At 38.9% G+C, this 21890-nt stretch overlaps 1 protein-coding gene across 1 annotated transcript in view; it reads left to right on the top strand.

Annotated features, from left to right (window-relative positions):
* Nucleotides 1-21890, top strand: part of galnt11 (UDP-N-acetyl-alpha-D-galactosamine:polypeptide N-acetylgalactosaminyltransferase 11 (GalNAc-T11)) — a 388126-nt gene that overhangs the window by 364615 nt on the left and 1621 nt on the right. The gene's annotated exons all lie outside the window — the stretch shown is intronic.

Genomic DNA, 21890 nt, shown 5'->3' with positions numbered 1-21890 from the left:
CATAGCTTATTTGAGGGGACAATTATTAGTTATACAGCAAGGATTATAAAACAGTATTTGTCAGAAAGTTTAACTTTGGAAAAGGAAATTGAAAGTTTGGAGAAAATAATTACAGAAAAATTGAGGATGATAAGTTACAATTATCTAAATTGAAATTATGTTATAATAATTTACAAACATATAGGTATGAAAAAATGATATGATCTAAACAACATTATTATGAATTGGGAGAAAGAGCCCATAAAGTTTTAATGTGGCAACTTAAAACTGAGCAAGTATCGAGAATAGTAAATCCTATTAGGAAAAATGGTAAAAAGTACTTATAGACAGGAGGACATAAATGGGGAATTTTTGAAATGTTATAAAAATTTATACACATCAGAGGTGGATCAAATTGATTCTTTTCTATCCATTTTGGATTCATTGACATTGAATGAGTTGGATATAAAAGATTTAGATGCTTCTTTTACTGATTTAGAGTTGAGGGAAGCTTTGTATTCGATGCCTAATGGGAAGTCTCCTGGAGAGGATGGATTTACAATTGAGTTTTATAAAGAATTTAATGATTTGTTACTTCCGTTATATAAGGATGTATTTAAACAGGCAACAGAAACAGGTGTATTTCCAGAATCTTTTTCAAGAGTATTGATTACAGATATACCAAAGAAAGATGGGGATCCTTTGAAAGTGGCTTCATAGAGACCGATATCATTATTGAATGTTGACTATAAAATTGTGGCTAAAGATTTAGCTAATAGATTAGCAAATTATTTACCAAAATTGGTACATTGATCAAGTAGGTTTTGTAAGAGGTAGATATTCAGTGGACAATATAGTCAAATTAATTTCATTAATTAATGTAGCAAAACAGCAATTGTTGTATCTTTAGATGCCGAAAAAGCGTTTGATCGAGTTGAATGGAAATTTTTGTTTAAAATATTAGAAAGATTTAATTTTGGTCTGTTATTTAAAAGTTGGGTTAAAGCTTTGCATACTGGATGTACAGCAAGAGTAATGACGAATGGTCAGATTTCAGATTCCTTTAATTGATCTCGTTCACAAGACAGGGTTGTCCTCTTTCTCCTGCTTTGTTTGCCTTGGTAATAGAACTTTTGGCTCAAGCCGTTCAGCAAGATTTTAGTATTGAAGGAATTACTGTGAGAGGAAGTGAATATAAAATTAGCTTGTTTGCAAATGATGTTTTGATTTATTTGACAAATCCAAAAAGTTCATTGAAGTCATTACAAGATTTATTGAATCAATATGGTAAGTTATCAGGTTATAAAGTTAATTGGGAAAAGAGTGAGATTTTACCAATAGATGATGAAGATTATATCTTGGGCTTGGCTTCGCGGACGAAGATTTATGGAGGGGGTAAATGTCCACGTCAGCTGCAGGCTCGATTGTGGCTGACAAGTCCGATGCGGGACAGGCAGACACGATTGCAGCGGTTGCAGGGGAAAATTGGTTGGTTGGGGTTGGGTGTTGGGTTTTTCCTCCTTTGTCTTTTGTCAGTGAGGTGGGCTCTGTGGTCTTCTGCAAAGGAGGTTGCTGCCCGCCGAACTGTGAGGCGCCAAGATGCACGGTTTGAGGCGATAACAGCCTACTGGCGGTGGTCAATGTGGCAGGCACCAAGAGATTTCTTTAGGCAGTCCTTGTACCTCTTCTGTGGTCCACCTCTGTCACGGTGGCCAGTGGAGAGCTTGCCATATAACACGATCTTGGGAAGGCGATGGTCCTCCATTCTGGAGACGTGACCCACCCAGCGCAGCTGGATCTTCAGCAACGTGGACTCGATGCTGTCGGCCTCTGCCATCTCGAGTACTTCGATGTTAGGGATGAAAGCGCTCCAATGAATGTTGAGGATGGAGCGGAGACAACGCTGGAGGAAGCGTTCTAGGAGCCGTAGGTGATGCCGGTAGAGGATCCATGATTCAGAGCCGAACAGGAGTGTGGGTATGACAACGGCTCTGTATACGCTTATCTTTGTGAGGTTTTTCAGTTGGTTGTTTTTCCAGACGCTTTTGTGTAGTCTTCCAAAGGTGCTATTTGCCTTGGCGAGTCTGTTGTCTATCTCGTTGTTGATCCTTGCATCTGATGAAGTGGTGCAGCCGAGATAGGTAAACTGGTTGACCGTTTTGAGTTTTGTGTGCCCGATGGAGATGTGGGGGTGGGGGGGGGCTGGTAGTCATGGTGGGGAGCTGGCTGATGGAGGACCTCCGTTTTCTTCAGGCTGACTTCCAGGCCAAACATTTTGGCAGTTTCCGCAAAACAGGACGTCAAGCGCTGGAGAGCTGGCTCTGAATGGGAAACTAAAGCAGCATCGTCTGCATAGAGTAGTTCACGGACAAGTTTCTCTTGTGTCTTGGTGTGAACTTGCAGGCGCCTCAGATTGAAGAGACTGCCATCCGTGCAGTACCGGATGTAAACAGCGTCTTCATTGTTGAGGTCTTTCATGGCTTGGTTCATCATCATGCTGAAGAAGATTGAAAAGAGGGTTGGTGCGAGAACACAGCCTTGCTTCACGCCATTGTTAATGGTGAAGGGTTCAGAGAGCTCATTGCTGTATCTGACCTGACCTTGTTGGTTTTCGTGCAGTTGGATAACCATGTTGAGGAACTTTAGGGGGCATTCGATGCGCTCTAGTATTTGCCAAAGCCCTTTCCTGCTCACGGTGTCGAAGGCTTTGGTGAGGTCCTTTGTTTTGTTCTCTGCACTTTTCTTGGAGCTGTCTGAGGGCAAAGACCATGTCAGTAGTTCCTGTTTGCGCGAAAGCCGCACTGTGATTCTGGGAGAATATTCTCGGTGACACTAGGAGAATCCTAGCGAAGATTTTGCCTGCAATGGAGAGCAGCGTGATTCCCCTGTAGTTTGAGCAGTCTGATTTCTCGCCTTTGTTTTTGCACAGGGTGATGATGATGGCATCACGAAGGTCCTGAGGCAGTTTTCCTTGGTCCCAACAAAGCTTGAAAAACTCATGCAATTTGACATGCAGAGTTTTGCCGCCAGCCTTCCAGACCTCTGGGGGGATTCCATCCATACCTGCTGCTTTGCCACTTTTCAGTTGTTCAATTGCCTTATATGTTTCATCCTGGGTGAGGACCTCATCCAGCTCTAGCCTTAGGGGCTGTTGAGGGAGCTGGAGCAGGGCGGAATCTTGGACTGAGCGGTTGGCACTGAAAAGAGATTGGAAGTGTTCTGACCATCGGTTGAGGATGGAGATCTTGTCGCTGAGGAGGACTTTGCCGTCTGAGCTGTGCAGCGGGCTTTGGACTTGGGGTGAGGGGCCGTACACAGCCTTTAGAGGCTCGTAGAAACCCCTGAAGTCGCCAATGTCCGCGCTGAGCTGGGTTCGCTTGGCGAGGCTAGTCCACCACTCATTTTGGATCTCCCGGAGTTTGTGCTGAAGATTATATAGATTATAGGCAAATTACTAAATTTAGATGGTCAAGTAAAATTAAATATTTAGGAGTAGTTGTAAATACAGCATATCAGGATTTATAGAATATAAATTATCTACCTTTATTAAGCAAGATTAAAATTGATTTAAATAAGTGGAAGAATTTACCATTGACTTTAATTGGAAGGGTTAATTGTATAAAGATGAATTTATACCCTCGTATACAATATCTTTTTCAATCAATACCGTGTCCATTACCAAAAAATTTTTTTAAAGGGAAATAAATAAAGTAATTAGGTTATTTTATGGAAAGGTAAATTGTCAAGAGTTTCTATTCAAAAATTAACTTGGCGATATGAGTTGGGGGCTTTGCAGTTACCCTGTTTTCAAAATTATTATGAAACAGCACAATTGAAGTTTATTAAGATTATTTGATATGACACAACCTCCTAGATGGGCAAAGATGGAGATGGAAAATAATATTACTGGTTTTATTTATAAATGGAATCCTTTATTATTACAAACATTTAAGTTACCAGTTTTATGACATATAATGAATGTTTGGTATAATCAAAATGTACTTATAGGTTCTAAGGGATAATATCTATAAAGGTACCATTATATCAAAATAAATTAATTCCCTTTTTGTTATATAATCCTTATTTTAAGGATTGGGAGATTAGAGGATAAGTTAATATAGTGGATTGTTTTGAGGCAAGGAAATGTTCATTTGAAAGGTTTCAGAAGAGATATGGTATTTCATCAAATTCTTTGCTTATTATGAACTTTGTAATTTTTTGAAGAAGTATTATGGGCAGGAGTTAATTTTGCCAGGTCAAATGAAATTGGAGTTACTAATTGTAGATAAAGCTGAAAAGGGTTTTATTTCAGATATGTATAGGTTGTTACAGGAGAAGATGGAAAAAGTAAATATTAATAAAGTTAAAGGGAAATGGGAAAATGATTTAGATATTGTTTTGACATGGGAAGGATGGTTTAAAAATGTGTAGATGGTGTTACAAAGTTAATTAATGTTAGGTAATAATATGGTTAATTATAACTTTTTGCATCAATTATATTTGATGCCTGAGAAATTGAAGAGATAAGGATTTAGTTTAACAGATTCATGTTTTAGGTGTAGGAAGCAGATATTTTTATACATTCAGTTTGGTCATGTAAAAAAGTTAAATATTTTTTGGAGGAAGTTATAAAATTTTTGAGAGATTTGTTTAAAATAGACTTGCAATTGGATCCATTGATGTGTTTAATGGCTTATATTAATGTACCTTTTATAGAGTTGCAAATGACTAAACTGTATTTAGCTTTTTTAAGATTAGGATTGACCGTAGCAAGAAAATGTATTGCTGTTACATGGAAAAATGATGTACAATTGAGTTTGGAAAGAAAGCATAATGAATTGCAATTGTGTTTATATTTAGAAAAAGTAACATAATTTATTTGTTGATATGTGGAGTTTGTATTTAGAATATATGTCTATAATTAAGTAAATGGCGCACCAAACATAAAACATTTTATATTAATTTTTTTATGAAAAAAGGCTCCGAGGAGGGAGTGGGAGTTTTTTTTAGTTTAGTGGGGGGAGATGTACTTTATAGGTTATTTTGTAGTGGGTTATTATATTGTATTTTGCAAAATATTAAATAAAGTTTGTAAAAAAAAAAGGAGGGATATATATAGTCAGGATAATGTGAACTATTTTGTAATCGTGTAAGGACACGATTCTCACTGTCCCGCATCGGACTTGTCAGCCACAAACGAGCCTGCAGCTGACGTGGACTTTTTACCCCCTCCATAAATCTTCGTCCGCGAAGCCAAGCCAAAGAAAGAACGTGTATATGTGAGTGTGTGACCAGAGTCCTGAGATGGTGGAAGACATCAGTAAGCAATTACTCTTCTGTTATTTGAATCTTGCATCTCTAAATTAAGAAGCCTCCCAAGTAACAGAGACGTAACAAGCCAACAGCACCAGTGCAGACAATCAGGTTGATCCTCTACTCTGATGTTCACTGTGACCACATAGGTATCTCGCGAATACTCCAGTTTTCTTCCATATGCCAAAGAAATTTTAATAAGTTAATGTGCTCACTTCATTGATGATGTATGAAGAATCCAGGAAAGAATGGGTTACAGCAGTGGTTCCCCACCTTTTTCTTTCCACTCACATACCACTTTAAGTATTCCCTGTGCCATCGGTGCTCTGTGATTACTAAAGGATTGCTTAAGGTGGGATGTGGGTGGGAAGGGAAGGTTGAGAATCACTGCTCTAGACCCAATTGTTACTGAAATATTTTGCTTGAGAAAAACTGTCATTGGCCCATTTCCTTTGGAGTTATGAAACTGTGCACATAAAGAGTCAATTAGGTACAATTAAAACAGTGGTTTTCAAACCTTTACTTTCCACCCACATAACACCTTACTATTCACAGAGCATCTGTGGCATAGGGAATACTTAAAGTGGTCAGCGAGTGGAAATAAAAAGGTTGAGAACCACTGGGATACAGAGAGATGACATGTCTGAATGCCAGCATAGCATGGATGGGCTGAATAGCCTCCTCTAATGTTGTATGGTTAGAAAATAAGCTTGAGTACTGCATACAAGTCTGGTCACCAGAGTGTAGGAAAGATGCGCGTGAGAAGGTGCACAATTTTATATTGCTGTCTGGAAACATTGAAGCCACGGGGAATTAATACATAAATTAAGGTTGTGAAAGTTGATGGGAGACTTGACTGAGATGTCTAAAGCTATCAGAAGTTGAGATAAACAGAAAGGAACCACTTGCCTTAGCTGAGGGTGTGAATGGGTCCAAACCTAGGGAAGATAGATTCAGGGTTATTGGGCCTATTGAGGGGGAGAGGAGAATTCTGCCTGGGAGAGTGAAGATTATGGGGTGAGGTGTGAGCTGCAGGGTTACTGTACTGGACTGTGGAGGTTCAACTTGACCAGCTTTATCTCAATTGGCAAATAAATGACTTCCTTGAGTCAAAAAGTTCCCATAACTTCTACGACCCCGGACCACATACCTTAGCTTGAACTTCCCTGTTGTGTAGTTAGTGCTTTAAACTTCATTAACATACATATTTGACTATTATTTAAATATCATCAAATACTTAAATTTATATTTTTGTAATAATTGTCTTGAAATATTTTTTGCCTTTCTAAATTAACTTTAAACAACTTAGAATCATTCCACATGGAAGTCATTCATGATTAGTCTCAACAGAGCAATCCATTAACATTCTTTCCCTGTAGCCCTGCCAAATCCTTCCGCTCACCTGCCTATTCTCCTTTGGAACTTCTGATCAACCCATTCAGTTCTTATAGGTAAGGAGCTCCAGGTCTCACCACTTGCTGTTTCTCCTCGACTCCCCAGAGATGAAGAGAAATTCCTTCAGCCGAGGTGGGGGGGGGGGGCGGAAATTCTATGAAATTTATTGTTCCAGTCGACTGTGGAGTCCAAATCAATAGGTATATTTAAAGAGGCTGATTACACACACACATTTTATATATATACATAATTTTTTTCTTACAAAAGCAAACAATATAGATTCACACTCACTATCAGGGCTCACTCACATTTATGTTGACCATAAAAATTCGATATGGGGAAATCACTTGCATTTATATTATAGCAGCATCTGCTATTATCCTGTTTATTATAGTTATAATAAGAATTGGGGTCCTATATGATCCAAATATGGTGTGTATTTATTCTTTAAGTTGTATGTAATTTTTTCCCATATGTACGCAACTATTCATCTGAGTAGCCCATCATGCTATATGTAGAGGGAAGTCAGATTTTCAAGTAATTGCAATACATTTTTTAGCCACTGCTACAGCTATTTTAACAAATTAAATTTGGAATTTAGTTAGTTTATTACTTATTTCAATGAAGTTGCCCAAAAAGATAAAGCTCTGGGTAACCCATGGTGGCCACCCCTTTTAACCTTGTTAATATTTCAGTAATATCCTGCCAGAAAGGTCTCACCTTCACACACGATCACTTAGCATGTAAGAACATTCCAATTTATGTCCCACACCTAAAACACATTTCTGATATTTCAGATTTTGATTTATGCAACTTCTGTGGTGTGAGATATAATTGGCGTAGGAAATTATATTGCACTAATCATATTGTGCATTTTTAATTGATGTCATGCTGTCCAAACACCAATCAGACCATCATCTTGCCATTATTGCAACACATAAATCAGTCTCCCATCTTACTCTCAATCTCTGGACTGGTTCTGCACTTTAATTCTGGAGAGCATAGTACATCTTAGTTATAAACTTAGGTGTGTTCCCCAGCCAAATAGTTCATTCCATTTCACTAAATTCAAGTGGGGCCAAACTTGGCCCCCATTTTTCTCATAGAAATGATCTTAGCTGGAGAAAACCAAAGAAAGTCCTGTTAACTACTCTATATTTATTTCTTAGTTGTTCAAAAGACATGAGATCCCTCCACATAACAATCACCCTTTATCATTCCATGAATTCAATATTTAGTTATCCAGATTCATGGGTAGCAATACATTTTTACATAATGGTGTTCTTACTGATATACCTGCTTTTTTCCCCCAATACATTCATTTATTTCTTGCCATATTCTAATCATATGTATTAATATAGGGGTTATCTGTCTTCTTCTGTTATTAACCTAACATTCCACTTCAAACTAAAGTTCTTCACTGTCTCCTCTTTTTTTGAATTCAATCACATTTGGTTCTGCGAAGGGGGCCTTTCTTCTTCAAAGAAGAATGATAAAAAATCTTGCTTGTGCAGATAAATAATATTCTTACAATCCGGAAGTTGAAGTGCTCACAGTTTATAATCCCATGTTAGCTTTTCCAATGAAATTCTCAGCACTTTGTTATTCCATAGGAATTGCCTTAAGTAATTTTTTAATAAAGACATTTTTAGGTAGTGCAATAGGCAAAGATTAAAAAAGATACTGTAATCTTGGCATTGCCTTTCCTTGAATAAAATTTACTCTTCCCACTAAAGTAATTTCTGTAAATCTTGCTCTATATTTTCTAAAAGAGGAGTATTATTTAATTTATACAAATTCTATAAATTATTATGTGTCATTATTCCTAAATATTTGATTCCTTCTGTCGTCCATTTAACTCGACTATCTTTTTGATATATTTCATAGTCAAGATTTTTCAATGGCAATTATCACTCTCTTGTACATATTTATTTTATAACCTGATATTCTTCCGTATTTTTCTAATGTTGATGGTAATTTTATCCAGGGTTCAGCCAGGCCAGACATATATAATAGCACACCATCAGCAAATAAACTAATTTTACGTTCTTCCTGTCCAACTTTGAAGCCTTTATTACAAGCCCAGAGGACCCCAAAACCCAGCAGTAATTGATATTCATCAAGACAAATGGTTACTGAAACAAAAGTTGCTTTTAATTATCTTTAAACATGAAAACAGAACCACATTTTAACTTATCACTAATAACTTAACTTACTTAACCCCCTTCTAATTCTAAGTGCATGTATATGTAATGTGTGTGTAAGTTCAGAAAAGTTCTTTGGTTCACAGTCCAATCTCCCTTCTCATTCCTCCAAGTTCACTGGTTTCAGGCAATTCTTATACTGTGCACAGAATTTAACATTTATAAAGTTCACCAGGCTTTGGTGCTTGAAAGGTAAATGGTTACTGCTCAGAAAGGTTCTTGTTGGTTTTCAGAGAGAGATTCATTGTACGCTGACACCCACAGCTGATTTACTTCCACCTGCCACTTCAGTGTCTTGCTGAAGAAACTTGGGTTCTCCAGATGATAACCTCTTTCTTTCAGGTCACCAGAGTTCCTTTTTGTTTCTCTTATTTCAAGTGAAACATTAGACAGCCAGTCCTCTCCTCTTGCATGAACCACACAAGGGTTTTGACTAGGCTGAACTAAGCACTCACAACCCATATTCCAAATGGGGTTTTCGCACAAGCTTGCAAGCTTGTCCTGTTCCAGTCCCAGCTGCTGCTGCTGACTGTAACACTATAGAACTGATCTCTCTCTGAGAGAAAGCCTGTTTGACTCTCTCTGATTGAAAAAACACATGACCATCTTAGAACAGCAAGTTCCACTCCAGACAATCTGCAGCTCTGACAAGTTCTTTCATATTTTGTCTTTTTGTAAACAACAATCCATTAGTGAAGTCTCTTCAGCACTCTCCAAAGCTTTTGAAAAGGCTGTTGGCCCCAACATGTCTAGCATGAGCAGAGCTCCAGTATTTTAAATAAGATCCGTTTTAAAGTGTTTGTATGTGACCTCCACTAAAAACCCTGTCCCAATTTATCTCCTAAAACATATCTATATGCTGTCACATTTTCCCCCTTCAAAAGAATTAACTCAAGTTAAAATTCAGTTATAACTAAACTGTCTTTAAAATCACGAGCTAACAATACACAATACATAACCTGTTATAATAAAGTAACCCAATGTTGAAAGTATATATTTTTATACATGATCAATTTTAATGTCTTGACAAACAATCTGCTATCACATTATTTTTACCTCTGATAAGATTAATTTTCAGATTATATTCTTGCAATATTAAACTCGAGTTTAACAACCTTCCATTTTTATTCTTTTTATTCAAAACACCAGATGATTGTAGTCAGTAAATACCACAATTGGTTCATGAGAGGTACCGAGATGTACATCAAAATTCTGCAGAGCAAATATGATAAACAGTTCTTTCTCAATAGTGGAATAGTTCCTTTGATGAACATTGAATTTTTTTTTTTGAAAAGTAGGCAACTGGATGGTCAATTTTATCATATTTTTGTAATAAAACTGCACCTGCTGCTCCCTCACTGGCATCCACTGCTAAAGAAAATGGTCTGTCAAAATCAGGAAATTTTAAAACAGGGTAATGGCATAGCATCTCCTTTAATGTTTCTAAAGCTGTCTGACAAACTTTAGTGCACACAAATTTTTCCCCTTTCTTCAAAAGATTGGTTAAAGGAAGACCATTCCTAAAAACCTTCTCACTCTTTTCTCTTTTCTGAATGTTTATTCTTTATGGGTGTTGTTTTATGGGACTTGCCTCTCCCAGATCCACTTCATGATAAATCACTGAAGTCTCTTTTGGCACATCAGGAAACAAATTTGTATATTTCAAAATTAATTCTTTCAACTGTATCTGTTCTTGTGATTTAAGAATGGCTTAACTTTTCCAAAATTGCTGAGTTAGACAGGCAAACAGGAACCATGGTTTCTTTAAGGTGACCCTCACAAGATTCTGTTTCTATAATCTTATGATTCATAACTTCCTCAACCCTGTCAACAACTAACACCTCTGTTACAGACCGTTCTCCACTACCCTTATCCTCATAATAAGGTTTCATTAACAATTCACCTTTCAAGTCATATCCACAAGCCATTTCTTTTAATCACCTGTTCACTTACTACTTTGTCACTTAAGTCAATAAGATCTATATCTGATCTCTGTTATTGAATTAACTCTTTCCTTGACAAAGAGAAACCTTTACTCTCACAATTAACCTGCTCTTTCAAGACTATTTTAGAAGTACTGGGCAAGTCTCTATCAACTGGATATTCCTCAGCTCTCATCATTTTTTTCGACAAAGACGCTATTACAGCACATGCAGGATTTATCTCACAATTTTCCTTAAAAATCATCCTTATTAGGCTGATTTGTTAATCTCAAACCTGACCTAACTTTATCCTCTGCCAAATCATTCCCGAATAAAAACAAGACACCCTGCATGGGTAACTTTAAAATTACTCCAACTACAACAGGTTCTTTAACTAATTCTGAATTCAGCACTATGTTGTGAAGTGATATTGATTCTACCTCACCTCCCTTTAATCAAAGTTGTCTCCCCACGTCAGTCCTTTGGTCAAGAGTTAAAACACTTTCCAACAACAGTGACTGAGCAGCCCCAGTATCTTTAAGAATTTTAACTGTAACCTGTGATTCTCCCTCCTTTACTGAAATCAAGCCCTCTGACACAAAAGGTTTGAAAACATCCATGACACCCTTACCAGGTTTGGAACATCTCTTCTCCTTAAATTCAACTGTCTGAATACACGCTTCTGGTTAAAAACTCATTTTCTCATCTCTTTTTCAACATCAAACAATTCGCAATAACATGACCAGGTTTCTTATAAAAATGACATACAAATCCAGAAGTTCTGTCCTTTCCCACCTTACCTTCATCTTTTCTCTTAAAATTTTCCCTAGATTTAATTTCAGACCTACTAGTCTGCTTCACGTTAACCCTCTGAAAATGGTTACTAATCTGAAATTTATTTTAGTGAATCAGGGCAAATTCATCTGCGAATCTAGCCATTTGCTGCCACATCTCCATGTTTCTCTCATCCAGACATAATTAAATCTCATTTGGAACACACCTTTTAATTTCCTCAATTAATATCAATTCTCTCAATCTGCCAAAATCATTATTTATTCCTTTTGAGGCGCACGAACGGTCAAAAACACACAAATTTTCTCAGAATAAAATCCATACAAGATTAATTCTATGTTTTCACCAAACTCCTTAATTTTTGTCTATTTGCTTCTGGAACCAACTCATAAGCTTTCAATACTGCTAGTTTAACCATATCATAATTTGCCACTTGGTCTGTAGTCAAGCAAGAGGATGCAATTTGTGCTTTTCCCGTCAATACACTTTGGAGCATAGGAGGCCATTTTTCTTTTGGCCGTCTTGAGCTCTCAAAAAGCTGAAAATATGTATCTATATCTTCCTCACCAGGGTGAACTATCCCTACATTTACCTTTCTACTAGCCAAAAACCTCTCCCCAGGAGTTACAGCCTCAATTCTCTTTCCTCCCTCCATCTCAAATTTTAACTTCTCTAACTGAAACTGTCTGTCCCTTCTCCTTCCATTTTTCAGTTACCTCTAACTCATCGTCCTTTTTTCACTTTGGTTTGTCCTGTATTGTTGTCTCTGCAACTCAAAGTTCCGTTTCTCTCTTTCTTCCACTACCCTCCATTTCTCTCTTTCCTCTTCCACCCTCAGTTTCTCCAACACTAATTGCAATTCAACAGATCTATCCTCCGGAAAATTATCTAAGACTTTCTCAAAGTTTTTTCCCTCATCTATATAATATTTCACTATAATCCTTTGTATTTGTATTTTCTTCATCCAATGCTTGACTTCAATCAGCTTTAATTCCTTAAATAATAATCAGTTCCTCTTTTCTCTTGCTCTGCAGCTGACGGTTGTGACAAAAATGTATCAAAATCCATTGTTGCTGTTTTTCCACACACAAGCTTTAAATTAGCTTGAAAAAAATTACTAAATACTAAAATTACTAAAAAATAACTAATAAATTACAAAAATTCAAATTTTCAATCTGAAAGGACGAGTCGCCAAAAATGTTACGAGCCCAAAAGACCCCAAAACACAGTAGCAATAGATATTCACCAAGACAAATGGTTACTTAAAGAAAAGTTGTTTTTAATGATCTTTAAACATGAAAACAGAATCACACTTTAATTTACTATTAACTTAACTAACCTAACTTAATCCCCTTCTAATTTTAAACGCACATGTATGTAATGTGTGTGTGTGTGTGTGTGTGTGTGTGTGTGTGTGTGTAAGTTTAGAAAAGTTCTTTGATTCACAGTTCAATCTCATTTCTCATTCCTCCAAGTTTGCTGGTTGCAGGCAATTCTTAGACTGTGCACAGAACATTTATGAAGTTCACCAGACTTTGGTGCTTGAAAGGTAAATCGTTACTGCTCAGGAAGGTTCTTGTCAGTTTTCAGAGAGAGATTTGTTGCTCACTGGACACACACAACTGATTCCTTGTAACCAGCCACTTCAGTGTCTTGCCGAAGAAACTTGCCCCCTCAGGGTTTTCCAGATGATAACCTCTTTCTTTCAGGTCATCACAGAGTTCCTTTTTGTTTCTCTTATTTCATGTGAAAGATTAGGCAGCCAGTCCTCTCCTCTTGCATGAACAAGGGTTTTGACCAGGCTGAACTAAGCAGTCAGAACCCGTCTTCCAAATGGGGTTTTCCACAAGCTTGCCAGCTTGTCCTGTTCCAGTCCCAGCTGCTGCTGCTGACTGTAAAACTGCAGAACTGAATTCCTCTCGCTCTCAGAAATTATGTTTTTCTCTCTGTTTGCAAAACCACATGAACCTCTTAGAACAGCAAGTTCCACTCCAGATAGTCTGCGGCTCTGACGAGTTCTTTCATCTGTTGTCTTTTTGAAAACAACAATCCATTAGTGAGGTCTCTTTGGCACTCTCCAAAGCTTTTGTGAAGGCTCTTGGAGCCGGTATGTCTAGCATGTGCAGAGCTCCAGTATTTTAAGTAAGATCTGTTTTAAAGCATTTGTATGTGACCTACACTAAAAAACCTGCCCCAATTTATCTTCCAAAAACATGTCTATAATCTGTCACAGTAGCTTTTGCCTTTCTTACTGTTGTAGCTGATTTATCCAATATTGGATCGAGACAGAAATTGAAATCTCTTCTGACCAGCATATTTTGTCCTCCCTCTGCAAACATATATATATATATATATATATAAAGATATAGATATCCTTCATAAAGGCCTCATCATCAAATTCATTAAAGTCCATGAATTTGCATAAATTTTACAATGAGCAAGAAGTCGATATCACTTGTTTCCCCCTCCCATCCTCTTTTTAATTTAGCATGTTCCAATTTAGTAAGATGTGTTTCTTTTAGAAAGACTATATCTGCATTTAGTTTTTTTAGGGGGGCCAAGACCCACTTCCTTTTCACCACCCATTTATCCCATTAACATTAAGACTAATAAATTTAATGTTCTATCCATATCGATTTTTAAAACAAAACTTTTTCAATTGTTAAAGTAATATTGATCTTTCCTTTAAAAAAATATACAATGTCCCTGCCCTGACAAGTGATGCAAACAGGAAACCCCAAAAGCCTGCGAAAAAAGCCTGCAGAATCTCACAGAAGAACCCCTCTCTTTAGTGCCATTTTTTAATGGATACTCCTCTGTGAGCGCCATTCTCTGCCCTTCTTTTTCCAAGTTTTCACTCCTTAATTGAGCTCTCTGTGAACATTGCAATAAAATTAACTTTTCAACAATAAAATCAAGACAGTTTAAGAAACTTTTACTTAGTCACATTGTTTTCCTCTTTGGTAACTTTAGTCTTTTCATAAACCTTGTAGGAAGTCTTCCACCTTGTTCTTAGTCTTGAAAAATTGTTGATTACTTCTGCTACTGCGACCCTCAGAGTCGCGGGGTATATCATTGAATACTTCAAGTTTTTGGAACGCAGTTGTCTTTTTCCATCGTCAAATACCTTTCTTTGCTTAATCAAAGTAAGACTAAAATCTAGAAAAAATAATACTTTTTCATGGCCAATTTCGGGCAGGCCATTAATTTGCTTAGAGTATTCATAAGCTGCTCTCAGAATTATCTCCTGTTCCTGGTAACTCAAAAGTCTTGATCGGGCCCAGTGATCTCTTCCAATATATAAGTTTGCTCTCAATTTGTCTTCTCCCAGCATGCATGGGATCCATGTTTCATAGAAGTTCACCAGGTCTTTTCCCTTCGATTCCTTCCTTTGGTCCAATAATTCAAACATTATTTCATCTGCTAAAATTCTCCATGTGATCAACTTGCCCAACAGACTTTCTCTGTCCAACTCCCATTTCTTTGCATCTTTTTCCAAAGCTTTTAGCTTATCATGTGGTTTTACCAAGCCTGCTTCTTCTTGCATTAAGTCTTCAACGATTTCATTGATTTCAGTCATGTCTCTCATTACATTTTCAACACCTTCAAGTTGATTGCTCAAGTTTTTCCATTTTCTCCAGGATAATATTTAGTTCTTGACCTGACTCCCCAGCTCTGCTGGGAACTGTTGGTCCCAAGGCCACTCTCATGCCGCCCCCATTTGGGCTTTCATTTGATGTTCCTGGCTGAGTAGAACATTCCTCAATTTTTCTTCTCTGCTGTCTTGGTTTCTTAGTATTTATTTTGACCATTTTTAAAGTGAAAATATTCTTAATTTTAAGATTTTAACCATCTTTTTGATTCTCTCCATGGAGAGCTTGATCAAAACACGTCTAAGTCCTTTGCGTGGCCACGCCCCTGAGGTTGATAGATTCTTGATTTGCAAGGTAAAGATTGCACATGTAATATTACATTTAAAATATACATGAAATTTTAAAAAACCTTTGTCTACTGTAAGGAAGACAAAGTCACTACTTTGTCAAGCACCCCTCACAGAAATGAGGCCCCAGTGAAGAATGAATTTGCGATTCCTGGTTTGCAAGGCCTGTGCTCTATCCAATGAGCTATCGGAGTCTCGGGGCATCAGTGCATTTAGACTGTTACATTATTTGCCTTGACTGATCTTTGAATGGAGTCAGCTTCCACCTGTATGAACCTAACATCGAAGTACTCGAGATGGCAGAGGTCGACAGCATCGAGTCTACGCTGCTGAAGATCCAGCTGCGCTGGGTGGGTCACGTCTCCAGAATGGAGGACCATCGCCTTCCCAAGATCGTGTTATATGGCGAGCTCTCCACTGGCCACCGTGACAGAGGTGCACCAAAGAAAAGGTACAAGGACTGCCTAAAGAAATCTCTTGGTGCCTGCCACATTGACCACCGCCAGTGGGCTGATATCGCCTCAAACCGTGCATCTTGGCGCCTCACAGTTTGGCGGGCAGCAACCTCCTTTGAAGAAGACCGCAGAGCCCACCTCACTGACAAAAGGCAAAGGAGGAAAAACCCAACACCCAACCCCAACCAACCAATTTTCCCCTGCAGCCGCTGCAACCGTGTCAGCCTGTCCCGCATCGGACTTGTCAGCCACAAACGAGCCTACAGCTGACGTGGACTTTTACCCCCTCCATAAATCTTCGTCCGCGAAGCCAAGCCAAAGAAAGAAGAAAAAAAAAATGAACCTGCAATGATCTGTGCAACTTCAACAAATTTCCCCTAGTTTAGATGAGAGAATTAATGACTTTGAGAGCGAGCTTGCGGATGATAGGTGGAGGGGTGTGCAGTGTTGAGGAAGGAGGGCATCTGCAAAGGTTGTGAGAAATGAGCAAAGCAGCAGCAGATGGAACGCAATGTGGGGAAGTATATGGTATATGGTCATGCACTTAAATAGAATTAAAGTGTTATGAACTAATAAACCCTTATTAGTACTAACAAAGGAACAGCAATGGAAAATTAACCAGACAAGGATAAATTCAAAATAATAGTTTTTAAACTGTTAATAGCATAACATATCTTACTTATCCCTAAACTTAACACTATCTTAAACCCTGCTATGTGCAAATCTAAACGTGTGCATTAAAGTCCAAAACCATAAGTTTAAACTTGATTCTGAAAAAGTCACTTTTAAAAATCCAGTTTAAAATATCTTGTTGACATCAGGATCCTTTCAAAACAGTTCAGAAGTAATTATGAAGCACTTTTGAACAGTATATTTTCAGATCTCTTTCAACTCATGATTCGCTTGATGAGCTCTCTTTCATAGAGAGATTCTCAAACAGGAGTGACCATTTTCTGGGCACAAATGAGAAGTGGACTAACTTATTTAAAAGCCACTTAATTGCATCTCCTGTGAATAGGACAAGTCCAGTCTTTCGAGGGGGTCATTTTCTTCTTAAAGGTTAAGGAGTTTCTTTCCACGATGAGGATCTATTTTCAAAAGATCAGTCGGAAACCACTCTTTTTTTGATGTATCCCCCTATTATGAGTAACATATTAAATTACTGAAATTCAACCCTGTCTTTCACAGTGTTCCAACTTCTGTGTGCGTCACAGGGTTTTACTTCTGAACAGATCCAAAAATGTCTGAATTTTGTTAACATAGTTCTCCAAATCATGTGACATTTACATCATCAATGAGGTCTGTCACATTTTTCACATTTGTGGCCCGAAATAAACTTTACCTTCACTTACCAATATCCCTCGGAAACATACAAACATCGTAACTAATGGTAATACTATAACTCAACTACATAAAATTTACTTCCTACAGCACTCATACATGCACTTTATGATATAAGATTAAATACTGTCCCAAAGTTCATATTAAAACTATGGCACAAAGTCTTCGTATCGTTTGGGCACTTTCCGGTTTCGTTTTGGCCTGACTGCGATATTGTCGTCGCTTCTCGGTTGTTCACGCTCAGCGTCGGCAATACTGCTCGCCACGGCTTCGGGTGTTTCTGGCACTCTAGTCACTTCATCAGGAGTGCTGGTAACTGCCTCTGGAACATCATCAGGTCTCTCAGTTACAGCATCTCGTATTGGCCTTTCAACATCTTCGCTCGATGTATCTCTGGACTGGTACCTTTTTACACCTGATACATTTCTCTTATACAGGACTCCAGTCGGAGACTTGACTGTCACCATACTGCCACTTATGGATACGACAGTACAGGGTTGATGGTAATAAGGTGTGTCTAGCTTACCACCAGTTTCATGCCTCACTAGAACATTATCTCCTGGCATGATGTCTGAATACTTGGCTCCACGTTTCGAATCTGTGTACAGCTTTGCTGCACCTTTCTTTTCAGCATCGTGGTCCCTCATCTCCTGGTCGTCTCGGATTTCCTTTATTTCTGGCATTTTTGTGCGGATTTTTCTCCCAAAAAATGCTTCTGCAGGACTTTTTCCAGTGGTTGCATGAGGCGTTGCTCGATAGACAGCCACATAAGATAGCAATGCTTCTCACCAATTTTGTCCTTCTGCGTGTGCAATCCTCAAACGTTTTTCAATGGACTGATTTTGTCTCTCTACTTCTCCGTTGGCTTGCAGCCATTTCGGAGTTATTTTATGATGGTGGATACCTGTGGTCCTCATATATTCCGCAAATTTCTCTGAAATGAATTGTGGACCATTGTCAGAGTATAATGTAACAGGTAATCCATATCTTGCGAATATCTCTGCTAACGCTTGTATTGTTTTTTCAGTGGTTGTGGACTTCAACACCACGTACTCATAGTATCTGCTGTAGTAATCTATCACTACCATAATTGATTCACCCGTCGGTAAAGGTCCAAGAAAATCAACAGCTACGTCGATCTGTGGTCCTGTCGGGAGTAGCGTACTCTGGATCGGTTCTGGCGGATTACTCCTACTTGTGATTTGACATCCGTGACAAGTTTTAACAAATTTCTCTGCGTCTTTATCACAACCTGGCCACCATACCTTGGTCCTGAGGTTTTGCTTGGTACCAACAATGCCTAGGTGCCTTTCATGCGCTAAGGATACGATCTTCGGTCTCAATCTTTGTGGTATCACCAATCTGCAACCTCTCAATATACACTGTCCGATGCAACAAAGTTCGTCTCTAATGGGAATGTAAGCCTTGTGAGTACACTTGTCCCATTGTCCACTCTGTATGCATTCTCTTACTTCCCTGAGTTCTGGATCACGTTCGGATTCTCTCTCGACTTCCTTCGTAGTCACAGCTTTCGGTGTCGACTGAATAGCTAAGAAGCGTACAAAGCTCTCTGTTTCTGTTCCCGATTCTGACTTGGATTGTGGACCACCATCCTTCACCAATCTGGACAGCGGATCTGCAATGTTTGTTTTCCCTGCAATGTGGATTACTTTATATTTGTAGGGTTGTAGTCTGAGTACCCATCTCTCTATTCTGGCACGTGGTTTGGATCTAGGTGCATAGATCACCTCTAATGGCTTATGATCTGTGATGAGTTCAAATTCAATGCCGTATAAATATGCATGGAACCTCTCACAGGCCCATACAAGTCCGAGTGCTTCTTTCTCTGTCTGAGAGTATCTTCTTTCCACATCTGATAACAATCTGCTGGCATAGGCAATGATTCTTGGTCCTCCATCATGCATCTGGACCAACACGGCTCCTAAACCAACGGGGCTGGCATCCGCTATGACTTTGGTTGATGCTGCCGGATCGTAATATCCAAGAGTTTTTGCATCTGTCAGGCTTTGCTTCAGCGTTGTGAACGCTTTCTTCTGCTCAGATCCAAAATGAAATGGTACACCTTTCCTGGTTAGTTTCTTTAGTGGTTCTGCCACTGTAGCGAAATTAGGAATGAACTTTGCACAAAAATTGACCAATCCCAGGAATCTCCTCACCTCCGTTGCATTCTGAGGTGCACGTGCCTCTTCAATAGCTTTCACCTTGGCCTCTGCAGGGTTTAGTCCTTCACGTGTAAGTCTGTGTCTCATGAAGTCCATTTCTGACACACCGAACTGGCACTTGTTTCCATTCACGGTAAGGCCTGCCTCCTGTAGTCTAGATAGTACACGCCTCAACCGTTTGTCATGCTCTTCCTTCGGTGCATGGACTATGATGTCGTCAGAAATGTTGGCAACTCCAGGAATGCCTTGTATCACTCGATGGATTTCATACTGGTAGATCTCCGAAGCTGCATTAATTCCAAATGATAGTCTCTTGTAACGATACAATCCACAGTGAGTCACAAATGTTACATCTCGGGAACCTGGATCCAGCTCTAATTGATGATAGCCCCATTTTAAATCAATTTTTGAGAATATCTTACTGGTAGTTAGTTCTTGAAGTATTTCCTCCACTGTTGGTATAGGGTGTCATTCTCTAATTATAGCTTCATTGGCCATTCTCATGTCAACACATAGTCTTATGTCACCCTTTGGTTTGGGCACAATCACTACGGGACTGACCCATTGTGTCGAATGTTCCACCGGTTCAATAATGTCTTGTTCGATTAATTCTTTAATTTTGGCTTCGACTTTCCCACGAAGTCCAAACAGAGTTCGGCGCATTGGTTGTGCCTTGGGTTTGACTGTTTCATCTAGCTTCAATTGTCGACCTTTCAGCTTTCCTACACTTTGGAAGACTGAGGGGAATTCTTGCTTCATATCCTCGTATGACTGAATTGAATTGACACAAGCTCCAATATGAAGTATTGCCAGGTCTTGCGCTGTGCTTCTACTCAGCAATGGTTCTCCCCTCTCTTCTATGACCATAAACTCTGCTTCGGTGTACTTATCTCCAGCTTCAACAGTTGCAGTAAAACATCCAATAGTCTGCAATGGCTTGGTTGCTGTGTATGGATACAGTTTCTTGGAACACTTCTTTGAGGTACAGATGATCTTTTTCCTTTTCAACTTCTCCCATAAATGTCGATCAATCACATTACTGTCACTGCCTGAGTCTACAATGACCTGCACTGTCACTCCACCAATGATCACTGGGACCTTCTCATGATCTACTTCATTCAACGTAAATTGGTAACAACTCTGTTCCTCCTGGGTATCATCATCGTCACCGTCTATCTGGCGAATGGTATCTTTCTTTCCAGGATACTTTCCTTTCCCCCAGGCTTTGCCTTTGGAAGTTGTACTCTTCCTCTTCTGGTCTCCATTGGACTTGCTTTTGCACTTCTTTGCAAAGTGGTCCTTACCTCCAAACTTTCTGCAAACTTTGCCTTTGGCCGGGCAATATGGGTCTTTTCCAAAGTGACCTCGGTTTCCACATCGATAACACTCCACGTCCAGTGTCGACGTATATCTTGGCTGGTTATGGCGATGTGAGAGCCTCTTAATTTGCTGGCTTGAGTTGTCTTTCAGGGTCATGGTATGAAATTGCCCTTCAACAGCCTCTAATGCAGCAGCAATGGCTAAAGCATCGGTGAGTTCCAACTCACTCCCTCTTTCCAGTAGACGTCTTCTGAGTTTATATTATCTGCAGTGCTGTATGACTTGATCCAATAATTGGTTGTCCAGATCAGCTGGCATGTAATTGCATCCAACAGCTAGCTGGCGTAGTCTCGTCACGTACTGAGCAATTGTCTGGCCATCTTCTTGTCTCATTCTCCGAAACAAATGGCGTTGAAATGTAGCATTCGGTGTCACTACATAGTGTGCATTTAATGCATCTACCACTTTCCAGTACTCATCCTTTCTTACAGTATTCAAAAGTGTCTTAAATGTTTCCCGAACTGCGGATCCCGCAGTGAAAAGAAGTAACGCCCTTCTCTGCGCTTTTTGTTCAACTGTACCGGTATCTATAAATAGGCCACGACTGTCGGCGTAGGATTCAAATTCTTCCAGCCATGCCTTCCACTTCACACTTACAGTGCTTGCATCACCCGTTGGGTCAAAATGAGCAATTCCACTATGTGTTAGAAAGTCACCGTCTGCCCCAGCCATGAGGAAATATTCCAGCCCCAAAAGTGCTGAGTCAAAGAGAAAATTCTTATCACCTTGAAGTTGTCTGTAATCCTCTGTAATCTTTAGTCTTTAATTTTCTTCAAGCTTATCCCATCCTCGTCGCCAATGTCACATTTGTGGCCCGAAATGTGAAGTTAATAAAACATCAAACGCAAGTTTTATCAGGTAAACTTCTCAGCATCTTTATTTTCCAGTTTCCTTTGTTCTCCAGCTTGTGCTCTTATCTCTCTCTCATACCACGTGACTTCCAGTACATCTCATACATATTTATTATCATGACAAGGTCAGTTTTA

The sequence above is a fragment of the Narcine bancroftii genome, chromosome 1 (genome assembly GCF_036971445.1).
Source record: "Narcine bancroftii isolate sNarBan1 chromosome 1, sNarBan1.hap1, whole genome shotgun sequence".
Classification (NCBI taxonomy): domain Eukaryota; kingdom Metazoa; phylum Chordata; class Chondrichthyes; order Torpediniformes; family Narcinidae; genus Narcine; species Narcine bancroftii.
This window is presented reverse-complemented; position numbering and strand designations above follow the sequence as displayed.